Below are 17,345 nucleotides of genomic sequence, written 5' to 3'. Positions count from 1 at the left end.
TCATGCTACTTCTGCACCTGAGTTCTCGTGAGTAGCATCAATAAGAATGACTGGCTAACCCCTACATTACTATCCTTCTGTAATGAAAATTGCTTCTGTGTTCAGCACCTGTGGCTTAATGCACCAGGTAAGGGATTCATAAAGAGAGGTTAGCTGCCTCAGCTTTTACTGAAATGGTGTATGTGGAAAATGTTCAATTATGTGTGGGCTGGGAAAACCATCTCGTCCGAGAACCTAACATCAGATTTTGGTCTGAGTTTACCAGGAAGTGATAATAACCTGATAATGTCCACTGACCCAGACAAGCCATATAACACAGCCCTGCTCTCTCTATGTGCCCCATGTGGATTCTTTCCTCCTCTGAAAGCTGACTGAGTTTGCCTCCATGATGAAGCAAACATGGATTCTGTCATTGCCGCCCCTCCCTCATCAAAGAGCTTGCTGCGTCAGCGGGTCGCATCCTGGCGGTTTGTTCCTCTGCTGCGGATCTGAAGCTACACGATCAGAAAAATGCACAGATGGAGATGCAGCCTGCACTGTCATAACTCATGTCCCCTTTTAACTCGGGCCTTTGAAGATGCTCCTGGGCTTAATGGGCAAATGAGGAGAGCTGAATTCAATCTTTCTTCATCATCAGCAGCACGTATATTAACGTGTTTACCTTGTTTATTTGAGAGTGTGTCTATTGTGGAGTGTGAAGATTTTGCTGCTCAGATCAGAAACAAATGATTAAAGGGGAAACTATTAATGAACTGAGATTTAACAGCATCATTACATAAATCTTTAAAGTCCTAAGCCATGTTTCCTTCTGCTTTTGTAGGCAATGAAGATGTTTTCCACTCAGCCTAACCTCCCAAATCCCTCGTCTTCTCCGCCTCCCTCACACATGTCAGAACACATTTTTAGCAGATATGCATGAGTGCTCAGTGGGAGGGCATATCCAGACCATTATTGAAGTATTTCATGTTTGTGCAGTATGCGGCTGTAAATACTCATGAGTGGATTTTAAGCTTAATCCCCTGAGATATGACGCTAAAGATTTTAATGCAGAAGGGATTAGCTTTCACTTTGACGGACTGTTTATTGAGTATGATGGACTTGAGGGAACTCCCTTCTTCCTCAGGTATAGATTTGAATATCGATTTATTGAACATTTCACTTTATTGCTTCTCATCTCTTCTTCAACCCCACTTTTATCCTCCTCCAATGTTCCCTCTGTGTATTATCAAACATCTCCATCTGTTTGAACTTCACCACTTTTTCTAGACATCCCACCCCCACCAGACCCTTAGCTTGATATCCTCTTTCTAACTTTAATTCTGGCTCAGTGTGATGTATCAAAATCTTGAGACGTATATTAGCCAAATATGTTAACATTTTAGATGGAGCTCCTCCTGCCTGCAAAAGCTATCAGCATTGAAGCAATAGACGTTCAACATCAATGTTTAATATGTTATGTATTGTCAATGTGCAATCTCAGGTGAGAAGATCAATATCACCTCGTTATCTGTGTGAGAGCGGAGCTCGAGACTGGAAACAGGCAGAACAAAGCTAATCTGATAGTCTCAAGCTCAATTGAAGTAATCATTCGGGGATTGCCAAATGAAATGGAGAATGTGCTGCACAGATGTCGGCTGGGAGAAGAAAATTGGTTGTTGTAACAGCATGAAACTATAACACTGCAACTTAAGTGAATTAAGTGAGTTTTAAAGATGCTAGCAGGTGTATGTTTAAGTGTCAGGCTAGCCGTTTTTCAATTGAATCCAGCCTTAATGCAAAGCTAGGCTATCCATCTTAGGGTAGATCAGGGATACTCAACTTGCTTTGCCTGGAAGACACAATTAAGAAATTACATAAGGACAGCTAATCTAAATGACTCCTGACCCTCCATTCTGATTGGACACATCGTGGAGCGGTATCATCATTTTAGTCTAAGTCTCGGCAAGAAAGCAAATAAGCATATTTCTGTAATGTTGAACTACTATTGCTTTAAAGGTCCCATGTCATGCTTTTCTGGTTATTACCCGTCCCCTTGTGTGTTATGAAGTTTTTTATGCATGTAACCGGTCTGCAGAGTCACAAACCCTCAAAGTACACCCTGTGGCGAGTAAAACTCTAACACAGAAAAGACCTGTCTATGCTGCCCCAGAACGCCTTATTGGAGATTTATCTTTTTCCATTGTTTTCATCCTGGGTACAGTGACGTGCCCATACCCAAATGGACCAATCCGTGGAGCCGTTACGTTATGTCCGCGGAGCCGTTACGTTACGTCCGCAGAGCAGTTAGGTTAAGTCCGCGGATTGGTCCAAATGGACCAATCTGCAGACTTCCTCACACACACAGACTCAATCAATTTCTTCTCCCTGAGACGACGGGACGTGGCGAGGCTGTGAGTCGGTGTGCGAGCACACACAAACTCCCAGCCAGGCTGCAGGTGTGTGTATGTGTTTCGGGCTGGGTTTCGCTGTGTCTCGCTGTCTCGCAGATGGCCACTGGGCTCATAGGGAGGGGGGGGGAGGAGCTGCAACAAGTCGTTTAGGACAGAGAGTGAATACCAATGTGAGTTTGGAAAATTGAACAATATAAATCTATTCTAGTAGACCTCAACAATGGAATTATGATCAGCAGAAATGGCCATGACATGGGACCTTTAAAGATTAAGTACCTCTCAGGTCCAAATACTTAAAACCGTTTCTCTTACAGAAAACCCCACACAATGGCCCAAGGTTATCAGCACAAGAGATTTACAACTAAGACAGTGAATTAATACACCAACAGCCAATTACCTCCCTCTTTTCTCAAGCAAATAGAGCACTGCCAGGGACAGATAAAAGGTGTGTAATGGATTTCACTGAATGTCGTGCTCATACCTTTAATAAAGAGCGTGTGACTTACACCGTGTAATTTGTCATGCTTTCTATCAGCGGTGCTGCCATGTTATAACACTAGACATGCGTTAATAACTTTCATTAATAACACAGCAAGTCAAGGAAAGGATTATGTTTCAGCGGTGAGTAGATAAGTCCCAAGGTTGACGGTGGAGCACAGTGGCAAGAAAAATCCATTCCCTAATCAATCACTGTGTGTTCAGGGTGCCCCATACCTCTGCTCTCTTCCAAGCAAGCATGGGAAAAGCAGAGGACTCCATCTTTCACACGCCATCTGCCATCAGTCTCACACTCCTCGCGTTATCTCAACCTCTGTCTTTCATGGTGGTTCTCTCTCTTCTCCAATAGATCTGGCCCTTCTCCTCAGTGTGACAGCAACCATCCATTCTGTGAGCTTCTGCTTCATTTGCATGATAGAGAAGGAGGGGAGTAAACACACACACACACACACACACACACACGCACGCACGCACGCACGCACGCACGCACGCACGCACACACACACACACACACACACACACACACAAAGAGGAGTAAATACATCTGCAGGACCTAGTTTTAGTGACGGGCAATTGCTTTTTATTTGGGCNCTTCATGCAGGTAGCCAGACACACACACGCACGCGCGCACGCGCGCACGCACGCACGCACACACACACACACACACACACACACACACACAAAGAGGAGTAAATACATCTGCAGGACCTAGTTTTAGTGACGGGCAATTGCTTTTTATTTGGGCCATACCTTCTAATAAAGCCGCTCTTAATAACATTTCCTCAGCTGTATCAAAGCTTGTTTGTTCAAGTGCTTTAATTTGAGGGCAGACTCAGAGAGAAGATGTGGATTGCATTTTAAGTCAATGTTGTTTTTTTAGGCATCACCTTCTATTTCTAACACCGTAGCCAGATGGCCATCCCCTTGTCATTCAGCAATCACATGCTGCTCCTCACTCACCACCTGCAACCAGCCAAGTTATTGGAGGACAAATGATATAGAGTTTATATATATGGCAACTCAAACTAAGAGCAGTACATTACGAAAGAGTGGAAAGGCTGAAGAGGGGGACGTCAATGATTTATTTACAGGTCCAAATGCTCCGTTCTTGTTTCCCCTTTCATGTAAGTTTCAGAGGGTGTTTCTCAATGTCGAGAAAGGCTCCTACACTATTTCAAGGATACTACGTCATGGAGTCCCGCCGAAGGACTGTTCCAGTGTCCAGGATCCTTGGAATTCTAACGAGGCCGGCGTCCTTCGTTGCGGGACATTTCGAGGCTGCACATGTGTATCCTCCGTGGTCTTAAAAATCCCCACAATGCTTTGCGCACGGAACAATCTCCAAAATCTTTGGCGGAAATCGCACTTCATTTAAGGCGGGGCTCGGATATGACGCACAACTGCACACCTGTTAGCCTGTTCCACCATTCTTTGTTTTCCAAGGCTAGGAAGGATTCTTGCCTCGCTTCTGAAGGACCTGACTCGGAAGACATGTTCTACCAAGGAAGCGTCCTCGACATTGAGAAACACCCAGAGTCTTTGTTGCATCCTACCTCTCTCCCATTCTCTCTCTCATATTTATATTGTCTTCCGTCAAATAAAGGAAGCAATGCTGAATAATGGTCAGTAAATATAACGATACAAATAGTAAACTGAGTTTGCCAAGATTTTCCTTTGCTCTCAGCTAATGGTTAACATCAAAACGGTTAGGCTACATACTCTCAAAGACAATGCTAATATGCTGATGTTTAACAGGTATGTCTACCATGTTCTCCATCTCAATTTCAGCCCCTTTAGGTTGGNACGGTGTTGGCACGTCACGTACGTACGCGCTCAACTCAGTATCACTCACAGACATAAAAAACCCCCACCCCCGTCGTTTTAGAACGGATCCCGTCGTTTAACCAGTCCCCGGCCGGGACGGACCTTGTGTAGGAAGAGCCCCACATCTACTGGGGCTCGGTATTCGCTGTTGTCCAATCGGACAGTTACAACAACAGCGACGCGAGTATCTGACAAAATCATGTAACTCGGCAGAGACGCTATTACGTGTCTTATAACAGGTAAGGTCCCTCTCCCAGTTACAATTTCCCTATAGGACGTTTTACTGCCGAATGTTTGAGAGAAAGGTCTGCAAATTTTGTGAGAAGGGGCTGGTAAATTTTGTCTACATTGGGTCCTAAGTCTGTGGAGGGAACGAACATTTTACGCCACTACGTGGGACCTCCCATAGTGATCAATAAAATTTGTTGAAAGGGCGGCAAAAGTTTGTGCCACCCAAACGACCCAACAAAAGTCGGACAGTAAAACGTCCGTGCTAGTCAAATCGTCCGAACTGGCAGAGAGGACCTTTATACTGCTTATACAGGTAAAGGTGCACTCTCCAGTTACAATTTCCCTATAGGACGTTTTACTGTCCGATGTTTGGAGAAGGCTGCAAATTTGTGAAAGGGGCTGGTAAATTTGTACAAATGGGTCCCTTAAGTCTGTGGAAGGGACCGAACATTTTTAACGCCACTACGGTGGGACCTCCATAGTACTCATAAAATTTGTTTGAAACGGGGCGAAAGTTCTGTGCATAAGACACACAAAATCCGGACAGTAAAACGTCCTGTAGTAAATTGTCACTGGCAGAGGACCTTACGTGTCTATACAGGTAAAGGTCCTCTCCCAGTTACAATCTGTTCCTATAGGACGTTTTACTGTCCGATGTTGAGACGACAGGTCTGCAAATTTCTGGGAAAGGCGGGCTGGTAAACAATTTGTTACAAAATGGGTCCTAAAGTCCTGTTGCGAAGGGACCGAACATTTTGACTGCCACCTACGTTGGGACCTCCATAGTATTCATAAAATTTGTCGAAAGGGCGGAAAGTTGTGCGCATAAGACACACCAAAATCGGACATAAAACGGCTGAGTAATGTGTAAACCTGGCAGAGGGACCTTTTACGTTGGTTTATAACAGGTCCAAAGGTCCCTCGTCCCCAGTTACAAAATTTCTATAGGACGTTTTACTGTCCCCGATGGTTGAGAGAAGGTCTGCAAAATTTTTTGGAAGGGGCTGGTTCCCCACCTCTTGTTAAAACTCTCTACGGTTCCGGTGGGAAGGGACCGAACTTTTTACGCCCAACCGTGGGACCCTCCACTAATATCATAAAATTGTTGAAAAGGGGCGGAATTTGTGCATAGAGGACCCGACCAAAATCGGACAGCTAAAACGTCCCTGGTAATGTAAATTGTAACTGGCAGAGGACTCTTACGGTGTCTTTATACAGGGTAAAGGTCTCTCCCAGTTACAACAGAAAGATACGGACACAAGATGTGTGCAACTCTATTTAGTATCCTATCCATTTGAACATGATTTAAGTGAGGGGGGGACCTCACCTCCTCTAGGGGGGTCCGGGGGCATGCACCCCCGGGAAGACTTTTTTTTAAAATATTGAAGTTAAAAGCATCAATCTGGTGCACTTTGAGAGCAACATTAGGAGATCTATGGATACATCTCTCAACACCCATATGAAACAGAACTGCAAGCAGATTTTATTTTTCTTTATGGATATTTTACAAATCACTCCCCTTTTAAACTGTATTCTTGTTTATTAATAACAACTTTTTTTTATTGTCATATAGTATTTTATACCTGTTTTTCATCTATTCTCTTATTTTTTTTATAGCTATAATGATCATATAAATGTGTGCCTTTACTGTACCTCACTGAGCTGAGGTTATCAGAGCCGCTCAGTCTTTCAGGAGAGAGCTCTCTAAAGCTCTCCCCCCCGCGGACCCTTACACAGTAAATTCCAATGTTAATAAAAGCACACAGAAGCTGTATATGTTTTTTGGGAGTTTGATTTATTTTAAATGAACACAAATAAAAAATTAAAACCTATAATTGCACACTAAAACCATTATTTCAAAAAAAGAACAATTTCACATAAACCTCTGGTTTTTACTGGGGCTGGGGCAGTTCAATTCGATTTTTTGGGGGGGTTGTGCCATAGTTTATGGGCGCTGTATGCAATATATGCGTAGTTCTGTTAGTATAAGATAATAAGATGTACTTTGTTGATCCAAAATCGGCAAATTGTGTTATGACATTTAAAAATATATATTTTTTAAATTTCTAACTTTTTTTTTTTTTCAAAATGTTTGGCGCCCCCTATGGGTTGATGCGCCCTATAGGCATTCGCCTATACTGCATATGCCGAGGGCCGGCCCTGCTCTGGAAACCACACTGTCTCAATCCGTCCACACTGTATAAGAGGGGAAAAATGAAAGCAATAAATGCCGTCATCTCATCTTTTCTTGACTTTCAGCTTTTCTGTAGAACATACTGTACTGTAATGTTTTTTTGACAATAACAAATATAAAGTGAACTGTTGAGTTGCTCAGTTTTTTTAGATTGTCAACACTATTACTATATACAGTAACTAATATCTCAGTTTAAGAGGCAGCTTAAAATAAAGAAAGCTATACGCTTGAGGACTATGATAATTTTTGCTCAAGACATTGAACACCTTAAATCCACATATTGTGGTTTGACGCGTGATTCAGACTTAATTGTTTTTTTTCATTCATTCACATTCACTCCACTCAATCCTTCATTTATTTTCCCTACTGCAATCCAAACCTCGACCTTCAATAAACCCAACTGTGAGAGTATCTATAATAACATAAAATATTTTGTGGAAGCTCGTTTAAAGGTCCCATGTCATGGCCATTTCTACTGATCATAATTTCAATGTTGAGGTCTCTACTAAAATAGATTTATATTGTGCAATTTTCCAAACTCACATTGGTTTCTCATACAGCATCTCTGTATAGCATGTGTATTCACTCTCTGTCCTAAACGGCTTGTTGGAGCTTCTGCCCCCCTCCTCCCTGTGAGCCCAGTGTACTCTGATTGGTCGGTACGTTGCGGGGCTCGCTGCGATCTGCTGCGAGGAGCAGACAGGCTTCCGGGTCGGCGATACAGCGAGAGCAAGCGAAACTCATCCTGAGCACACACAAACACTCACAGCCGAAGTAAAAACAATAAGTGTGGCTTGATATTTAGTAAGAAAAAGGTTTATAACGCTGTGAGACTGGGTCTGCGGAGAGAATTTCTCCACGATCCCAACGTAGTAGCCCGACAAACGTTTACCCGTTTAAGCAGTCGTGGTAGATACCTTGTTTGTTTTAAACATCATAAATACACAAACAACAATGAATACTTACAGGCTGTGTACCCGAATCTCCCGCGGGTCCAAACAAAGTAGGAACAGCATCGTTCTTCAGTGCCCTACGCTGTACATATCAGCATGAATCGCTGAAAGGTTTGTGAAGCTTTGTTTCGTGAAATGCTGGCAGAGGGTGTGGCCTCTGGGTATTCCCACTTCACAGTACCGAGGAAGTAAACAATGGAAAATGAGAAATCTCCAACGAGGCGTTTTGGGGAGGTATTTTCTGTGTTAGAGTTTTACTCGCTACAGGGTGTACTTTGAGGGTTTTTGACTCTGCAGACCGTTTACATGCATAAAAACCTTCATAACACACAAGGGGACGGGTAATAAACGGAAAAGCATGACATGGGCCCTTCAACTAAATTAAGTCCCTATAATCCTTAATTCAGATTAAACACCTGATTGAAAGCCATGATAATAAATATTCCATTCATTGACTCGCAATATTGATTGATTCGTCTCTGTAGGGTTGTCTCACACATTCAATGACGTTTGAAGTATCCTTTTTTAGCTGGCCAAAATGTCGAAATGAACTTAACAAACTATAAACACTGTGAAAGGGAAACAAATATAAGACAAAAAACATGGATCCCCAACAGGACAACACCATTGCAGTGACCTGTCAATCACAAGGTAGCCCTGATTCAGGCATATGCTGCTTTAGTGTCTACTTTACCCGGGATGACCATTTAAAAATTGACATCGTTCTAACAGAAACAAACAGTTGAGATCATATTCGCATTTAGGAAATGTTAAATGAGTTAAAAAATCTAATGAGGGTCAGTTCTCATAGATTTATTTTTGTCACTCTTTACTGGGTATGAAATAATAAATCAAGTTTCCGGCACCTCCAAATTGGCTTCACTGGAGGTTGCCGCCTGCTCTCATATGAACTGCATATGAACTCCTATTGTCTTATGCATGATGGGATTGGTCCCCTGCCCTCTGTGACCTCCCCAGTCTGACTTACAGTGGATCTGCCATTCTGCTGTCATGCACTACATATAAAACACCACATTTTGTATGCAAAACCAACTGAAATGATTCAATGAAATGAATCATTAATATTATGCAGAAAGTAGAATGAATAACAATTGCCTCATTCCAGTTGCCCTTTCCACTTAACAGCAGCAGGCAGAGCCAAGTCCGCCGAGGGAGCAGGAGGGACAAAGTTAGAGATGGGACAGAGTCATTATCATGTTAGCCTTGAAATGTCACATGATTCTACCCCAGGGCAAAAAGGTGAGTGAAACCGCCATGTGAGTGCAATTCTCTGCATTATGATTTTCCTGTTATCATTTGCTAGCATTGCATAAGCATATGGTCAAACAGGAACCTCAGCAGGTTAGTGAGCTGGAAAAAAATATCAAAGCAATGAAGGACATAAACATCATCTCACATTGGAATTAAAGTTCCCATGTGAGATACGCTTTACTTGGTAACTTTACGATGCGATTTAGAATCATGATGTCTGTGGTCCATTATTTCTTTGAAACATTGATAGTGAAGCCAATTTCCCAAGCGAGGTTTGATGTGAAGATTCCGTCCATGTTATATTAAAAGCATTAAATACAGTATCTCAAGTTTCATCAGTTTTATCTTTTAGTGCCAAGTACTGTGTAAATAGTACCATAACAAAACGTCTGTATGTCAGCCCTGCCTACTATGAAATAAGGCAGAATGATACACACCCCTCTAATGTTATTATAATAAAGTTCTCTTTCTGCTTTGTTCACTTTGAGGTGCTGAGACATATAACGCTGATGTTGCTGTGAGAAGATACATTTGAGTTTACAAGTTTAATCCATGCGTAACGAACAAAACAAGCATATCGAGTGTGATTGATAACCACATCAAATCTTTCTCTTTTCCTTAGCAGTGCTTTGCAATGTAATCCTTATCTGGGCCTGGGAGTGTTGGCAATATAGAAGTAAGTCATTAAGTGAATCAATCTGCATTTATGAGCCAGTTAATCTCCCTAATTATTTGTACTCTTGGGTAAAAAGCTGTAGAGTAGACATTTTCTTGAGGGACCATCTTGGAACTGTGTGTGTGTCCTGTTAATAAATATCCATTGGCAACAAAGCTTAGACAATGTTGAGCTAAGAATGACTATAAGCTCCTTATGTCACAATAGGGATGTTGTTTTTAAATAAGTATTGAATAGAATCATTAGGTTTATGACTTAATATGCAAAAAATGCTAAACTAATGGCAATCCCATTATGCCTAGCTGTAGTTTGGGCAAGTGCTAAAGGGAAAATGTTAGCATGCTTATACCCTAAAATAAGAAGATGTCCACACCACACATTAAACCTAAACATCGGCATGTGAGCATTGTCAATTGCCACTTTTAGCATTTAGCTCAAAGCATGAGCATGATGTAATTAACAACAAATGACCTTCAACGGTTTCCCATGGCTTGCCTTGGTAAGTCTTTAACACCAAATACATACTCTAGGCCTATAAACATTACGAGTAAAGTGGGACCCTGCATGGTTAGCAGCAGAAAACATTGTGTTTTTGTGGTACTTGGTAATTAAATCATTATAAATTAGTCTCCCATAGCCAGACCTTTTTTTTCACAGCACTGGAGAATGGTCAACATTTAATTGGGCAAAACAGCTACTCCAACTGGCAGCGCACATGAACAGAGAATTGAGAAGGATAACAGCAGGGTAAGTATGTGCATGTCAAATGATTACTTGTTTTAAACTTTTGGGGAAATGTGCAATAAAGCAATATGTCAAATTGTATAATTCTGTAATGTTCTACTGTCCAAACTCCAAAGTGTATATATATTCTATATCACATATATCATATGATGGAACCTTAAGATATATAACCTAAGACCAGTACAAATTCATTAGATGTAGATTTCTTTATTTTTTGTAAAAGGAAGTAACTACTTCCTTTGTTTTTCCTCTGTGTAATTACATGTTTATGCTTTATTGCCCCTTATGAATTCTGGTCTAATTTTGTATAGTTTATTAGGGAACTTGACACAGTGAAAAAACTGTGATGTGTGATATTTCATTTTATAATCCTGCCCAATTTGGTTTTGTTTAGTTACCTGTTCCCCATTGATTTACTGCAATATGTAGTGCCATTATGTAGCTTTTATCTATTGGAAAGCGTATTCCTCAATAGATAAATGTGTATTGACATTCCTCTCATTCTTTATGGAAGCCTTAAGCCATCCATTACTTAAGTTGTGAGCGGTCAGAGGTCAGGTCTCATTATCTGTGAAGACATGCAGTTACAATCTGCTGCAGTTGACAGAGCCATTATGGATTTTCCATATATTCTTAATATACGTTTCTTAATGGATAATCTTTTCGCATTGATTATTTTGCGTGTGTGTGTTGATGAAGATTTAATGAGGTGAGATATTGATGTGTTGCTGATCCTGGGATCGACAATTCTATCTGGCTCTCACTCAATTAACCGCTGGCTTTGGTGGTGTGTGATGTCATCACTAGTGCTTGTTTGTGTAAAATAACTTAAAAAATGGCTATGAATATTAATGAGGTAAACAGATAAGAAATACAAATCGAACGAAAAGGAGAGGAGGTAGGGGAAATGGCAGCTTTAATACAAATGATGGATTGCTTGTTTTGCAAACTGTGGATAGAGTCATCACATTTGCAATGAACAAGCCATTTAGATATTATTCATCATTCAGGGAAGGAGGTGAAGTGAGAAATATGTAAATAAGCATAAAACATGGGTCCAGGCTGTTATATATATTCTCTGCAGTGGCCCATATGACATGTTTGAAGTACAGATGAAGTGTCAATAAAGGTTTTTTTTCTGAGCTTTTTTGAATTTTGCCCAATTACCAAGCAGCATATCCGGAGTGCTCCTACTTTTTTGGTGCTCTGAACACTAAACTGCCAGTTGAACATCTCAGAACTTTATATTAAAGCGATGGTTTTGTCACTGTCATTCCTTATCAGGCAAATCCTCAGCTTATGGTGGAGCAAAAATGATAGGAATATAACTACATGTAGTACCCCGAAATAGACAAAACTGCATCTGGAAGAAGCTAGTATATCAAACAAAAGCAATTTTTGCCTTCCTCTTGATCAAGTATCTTTACATAGGCACACTTGTGCAGCCGAAGTGCCCTTCAGTTAAACTCAAGAGCCCCTCTGGTGTGACCTTTGGGGAAGATAAATCATGATATCCTCTTTTTCTATTCCACACATGCCCATGATAGTCTGGGCATGCTTCTGTCATCTTGACATGTTGGCCCAGAGTCTCCTTTTCCTGCCAAACCATGGCAGAAATGTATCCCCCAGATTCCTTTTCTTCCTACACTGCCAGGGCACAATGTACCTGGAGAGGGGCAGGAATGAGGCTAGAAAATCTATATGGGTGTGTGTGATGCAAAAATGTGAATGAAATAGAGCCAGTGAGCGTGGAGCTGGCATGGAAAGTTTAGTGCATTAGAGCCTGGGCATATGGGGAGTGATTTGTTCTAGGGATGATCTAGCTGACCAGCCAATCAAGTTGATTGCCCTTCACAATGCTGTGGACTGACACCCATCCAATGTCCTAAAAGAAGAAACGTGACAACTTTTATCCTTAATGGCTAAATAACCTAGCAATGTAAAAAGCTATGTAGTTAATGTTGTTGTAACAAACTAGCCTCCATGTCAAGATACTGTAGTTTTTGTATACAAATAAATAATGTTACACCTCTTTTATACAGATGCTAAAAAAGGCAGAATATAATAGTTTACTTCATGCATGCAGGGATGCAAAAACACGTATGGTGAAAAAAGAGATATTAAGTTATAAATCAATGGTTTTTATTATTATTTACATTATTATTTACATTATTTATTATTTACAGCAGGGGTTTTTCCTCTCAAGGGCCATTTACATTTTTACAACTTCCTCCCAGGGCCGTACAAATTATTGACCTCTGCTTAAAAAAACTAAAATCACAGCCCATTCATTTGGCCTTTCTTTCATGCTGTGCAACGAAAAAGCAACCTCTTAATCCAGATATTTTACCATGACTCACGCATGCATGCACGGTTGTGGCATGACCACCAAAACAGAAAGATATGGACACAAGATGTGTGCAAATGTATTTTAGTATCCTATCTATGTGAACATGATTTAAGTGGGGGGGACCTAACCTCCTCTAGGGGGGTCCGGGGGCATGCTCCCCCGGCAAGATTTTTTTTTTTAAATGTTGAAGTTAAAAGCATCAATCTGGTGCACTTTGAGAGCAAAATGAAGAGATCTATGGATACATCTCTCAACACCCATACGAAACAGAACTTTAAACAGATTTTTTATTTTTCTTTATGGATATTTTACAAATCACTCCCCTTTTAAAATGTATTCTTGTTATTTTTAACAACTTTTTTGTGACTGTCATATAGTATTTTATACCTGTTTTTCATTTATTTAGTCTCTAATTTTTTTATAACTATAATGATCATATCAAGGTGTGCCTTAACCTCACTGAGCTGAGGTTATTTGAGTCTCTCAGTCTGTCAGGAGAGAGCTCTCTTCCACCTGGTTGTAGAAAAAGCTCTTTATATTCGTTAGCATAGCTAGCTAATCAGATGCTAATAACAACATCGCCACTGGGCTTACAACTAAAGACACAGCCATGCAAAAACTGCGGCATGTGTACGGCTCCTTATGGGGTACTGCAATATTTGAAGTGCTGGAGCGGCGTTCCGGTGCTCTCCGTCAGCACTACATCACGTGATGACACGGTACGCTCGTGTTGTGTTCAAGGGACCTGTCCTGTCCTTGACATTTCTGAAGTGAAAAGTTGTCCGTCAGTCCGTCAATCCGTGAGTCGGACCCCCACATGCACCCTCATTTGAAAAATGAAAAGTGAAAAAAAAAGAAAAGTGAAAAATATTACATATAGGCCTATAATTACAAGAAGAAGAAGAAGAAGAAGAAGAAGAAGAAGAAGAAAAAGAAGAAGAACATAGTTGAAATAAAATAAATTGTGGTTAAATAACATTGACCTGCTGCATTTATTTGGTACATTTAAACGGAAAGTAAAGTTATTATGTCAGGTGCGCGTGACCTGTGCCGCTGCGCGTTCGTCATCTGCAAGGTGCTTACACAGCAGTCAATAGAGAGCCGCAGTGACGCGTCCTTAAACCCGGAAGTAAACTTCTTCCGGTTCCTTCGTCTAAAACGAAATGCAATTTCTCCATAGGATTTTGGAAAATGGCNTGCCCTCACGATTTGACAAGATGCCCTCACGAGTGCCATGACCAATTTGCCACCGCTCACGAAGTTGCTGCCGGAGCCTGAGAAACTCCTCCGGCGGTCATACGATGGCTTAAGATGCCCTCACGAATGGTCCGATGTTGTTAGGATCAGAGCCAAATTTCAACATTTCCTTTATCGTGTGTCCATCTGGTGGTTTTATTGCACAACAAAATCATGTAAACATATTATGTAAATAACCCAATTTGTGTTCTGTGAAACTGAAAAGGATATGACATTGTTTTTGTTACTTTCGTTGCAGTTGTATGTCTTAAATGTAACTTTTATTTAGATGCTTTTATTTTGAAGGCGAGTTGACAGGAAGTTGTTGTTGTACTTTAACATAATTGTTTTTGTTACTTTCGTTGCAGTTGTATGTCTTAAATGTAATGTAAATGTTGCCTTTGTGTGTGGTTCAGGACCATCTGCGTGCAAATTTCACAATTCCATATTTGTGTGTCCATCTGGTGTCAATTTCGGGACAGTGTGACAGGGGCTTAAGGAATCATAGGAACCAGATTTGTGTGTCTTTTTTTTGTAGAGCACAGGAAAACCTTTATGTTCTATGTGTGTGGATTTTGGTATTTATTAAAAGAGACGATCTTTCAGGGGGGAGAAAAATCTTTAAGAACATACTCAGACACAAACACACACATGCACACTAAGTGGTGACTCATATTATTGTTCGCTTCACAGCTGAGTTTAACTGAGACCTCCGGTGAGCCTGGGAATTAATGCCAGCTTGCACAAAGGATTAGGATGTGGAAACACATTTAGTGATTGATGCATCACTGAGAATGTTACCACTGAAAATCAGAGGCATTGTTGCATTTCTGATATTTTCTGCAAGCCTTCCTTATTCAAGTTGAACTATTATTGTATAACATACAATGTATACATTTTATATTACGTTAAAGGAGAAGAATCACACTTTAAGATCCTCAGATGATGGCGTTGTTTATCCAGTTGGATGTTGTCTTTCAGTCTTGAAATCATGAATGTTTTTCGCATTAAGATGCTCTTGTTGTTCATTTTTGCTCTCACATTGCTGTTTCCTTAGTGCCTGAATCCATTACCGAGAACATTACAGCATCAGCAAAAGATTTATTTTCCCCTTTTTTCTTTAGGCAATGACAGCTAGCAAAGTCTACAGAGAATTTAAGATGCTCTTGATTATTCAGCGCTCTTCTCTCCAGTACTGTGTTGCAGTTGCAGCATCAGGGCTCTTTAATCCAGCTTGTCTGCATAGGGGTGGCCAGCCAGCGGGTAATGGTTATCTAAGGGTCCCACTTCTTAAACTTTGAGGTCAACAGCAACTAATACACTCAAGAAATACTGTTTATGGCCTCTGTTTCTGACAAATTCAGTCCACTACGTCAAATCGTATATATTGGGCTGCATTTTAAGTGAGTCACCCCCGCATGTAGTTGAAAACTGAGACAGTTAGGCAATCAAAACAAGTCTGTTAAGTTTTCCCATTGTCGGGGGACTTGTCTGCTCCAAGTAAGCCCCTGCAAACATTTACAACGTTTTATTGGAGGTATTAATTATCCAACTCTACAACAACCTTGATTTGTTGTTCAAGCTAAATATCTTTATTCATCAGAAAACTAAAAACATAATTTTGTTTTTTCACCATTACCAAACAACTTAATGATGATTATGTCCTATTTGCCGAATGAGGAGCAATTATCATGAGGGCCAACAGAATCAAAGTATGTTGCTTAACAGTGTTTTATATAAACTTCCAACCCTGTGGTATTTATAGACAACACATGTATGATGTATGCTAATAGGGTGACCCAAATACAAACAAGACTCAAATGTATCCTCACACTTTTTGGCATCTTCCGTAAAGTCAATATATGTGTCTTGAGCGTAGATTTACTCTTAGCTTTCGATTGTTTTGGACACATTCATACTTTCAAGCCAAACAGGACAATATTACACCCAGATAGACGGAAAGAGGTTGCTCAGAAAAAGCGAGTCGTGGGACAGGATGTGGACTCGAGAAGTTCCTGTGTAATCGCTGCAAAGATCTCACACGCCGTTCCAACTCTGTAAATGCTTTTGTGAGCCTCTGTGTGCTGCTCCTCACAGCTGAGAATGCAAGCGGCTCTCAAATGGAGTTTGAGAATCTTATTGAGTCTGACAAGTTTTTACTATCGCAAGTATCAAACATAGAATCTATGCGGTAATTATGCACTTAAGGTTTAGACACATGATCTTACTTGAGTTCGTACACGCATAGGTTCACATACGACTGCAGACAGATGCACACTTGGCAGACGCTGGGCTTGATTTCTTATATGAGAACAGTGAGATGAACTGTGAGGATGAGGACGGATCTCTATAGAGGAATGCCTTCATGAAGCTTCAACAGCTGGCTGTACATTTTAGATTTTTACTGATGTCAATGAGCTGACTGATCAAGCTTTGTTTCCAAGGATGTAGTCTCAGTGGGATGATCCATACTTCAAGTATGTCCATACGTTTTTAAGAAATAGTTGGACATTTTAGGAAATAAGCTCATTTACTGGTACCAGGAGATGGTTAGCCTAGCGTGTGTTTATGCTCAACTAAGCTAGCTAGCTCCACATTTATTGCACAGACCTTGTAGTATTGAGCTTCTCCTCCAACTCTCTGCAAGAAAGTGATTAGCATGTTTCACAACATATTCAAACTATTCCTTTCACAGTCTGATTATAGTTTCCACCAACCCTTCGGGATAATGATGTTATTGATCAGGAATGTTTTATGTGTCACCAAACACAGTGATTCATTTGAGTCTTCTGTTGTGTTAAGAGTCTAGCTCCCCCACCCTCAATCCATACTGTGCCTGAAGCGTCCTGGTTGTCTGATCCGGTGAGTCAGGCGGACTTCTTACACTAATGACTTCCATCTGGGCGGCCGGGCCCGGCACATTATGGTGATGAGACGGCATTTTGTGGTGAAACTGGCAAAGTCTCTTTAGATGACG

The sequence above is a fragment of the Notothenia coriiceps genome, unplaced genomic scaffold, assembly GCF_000735185.1.
Source record: "Notothenia coriiceps isolate Sejong01 unplaced genomic scaffold, NC01 NC01_scaffold00038208, whole genome shotgun sequence".
In the NCBI taxonomy this organism is placed as follows: Eukaryota; Metazoa; Chordata; class Actinopteri; order Perciformes; family Nototheniidae; genus Notothenia; species Notothenia coriiceps.
The sequence above is the reverse complement of the archived record's forward strand: the minus strand, read 5'-3'. Positions refer to the sequence as shown.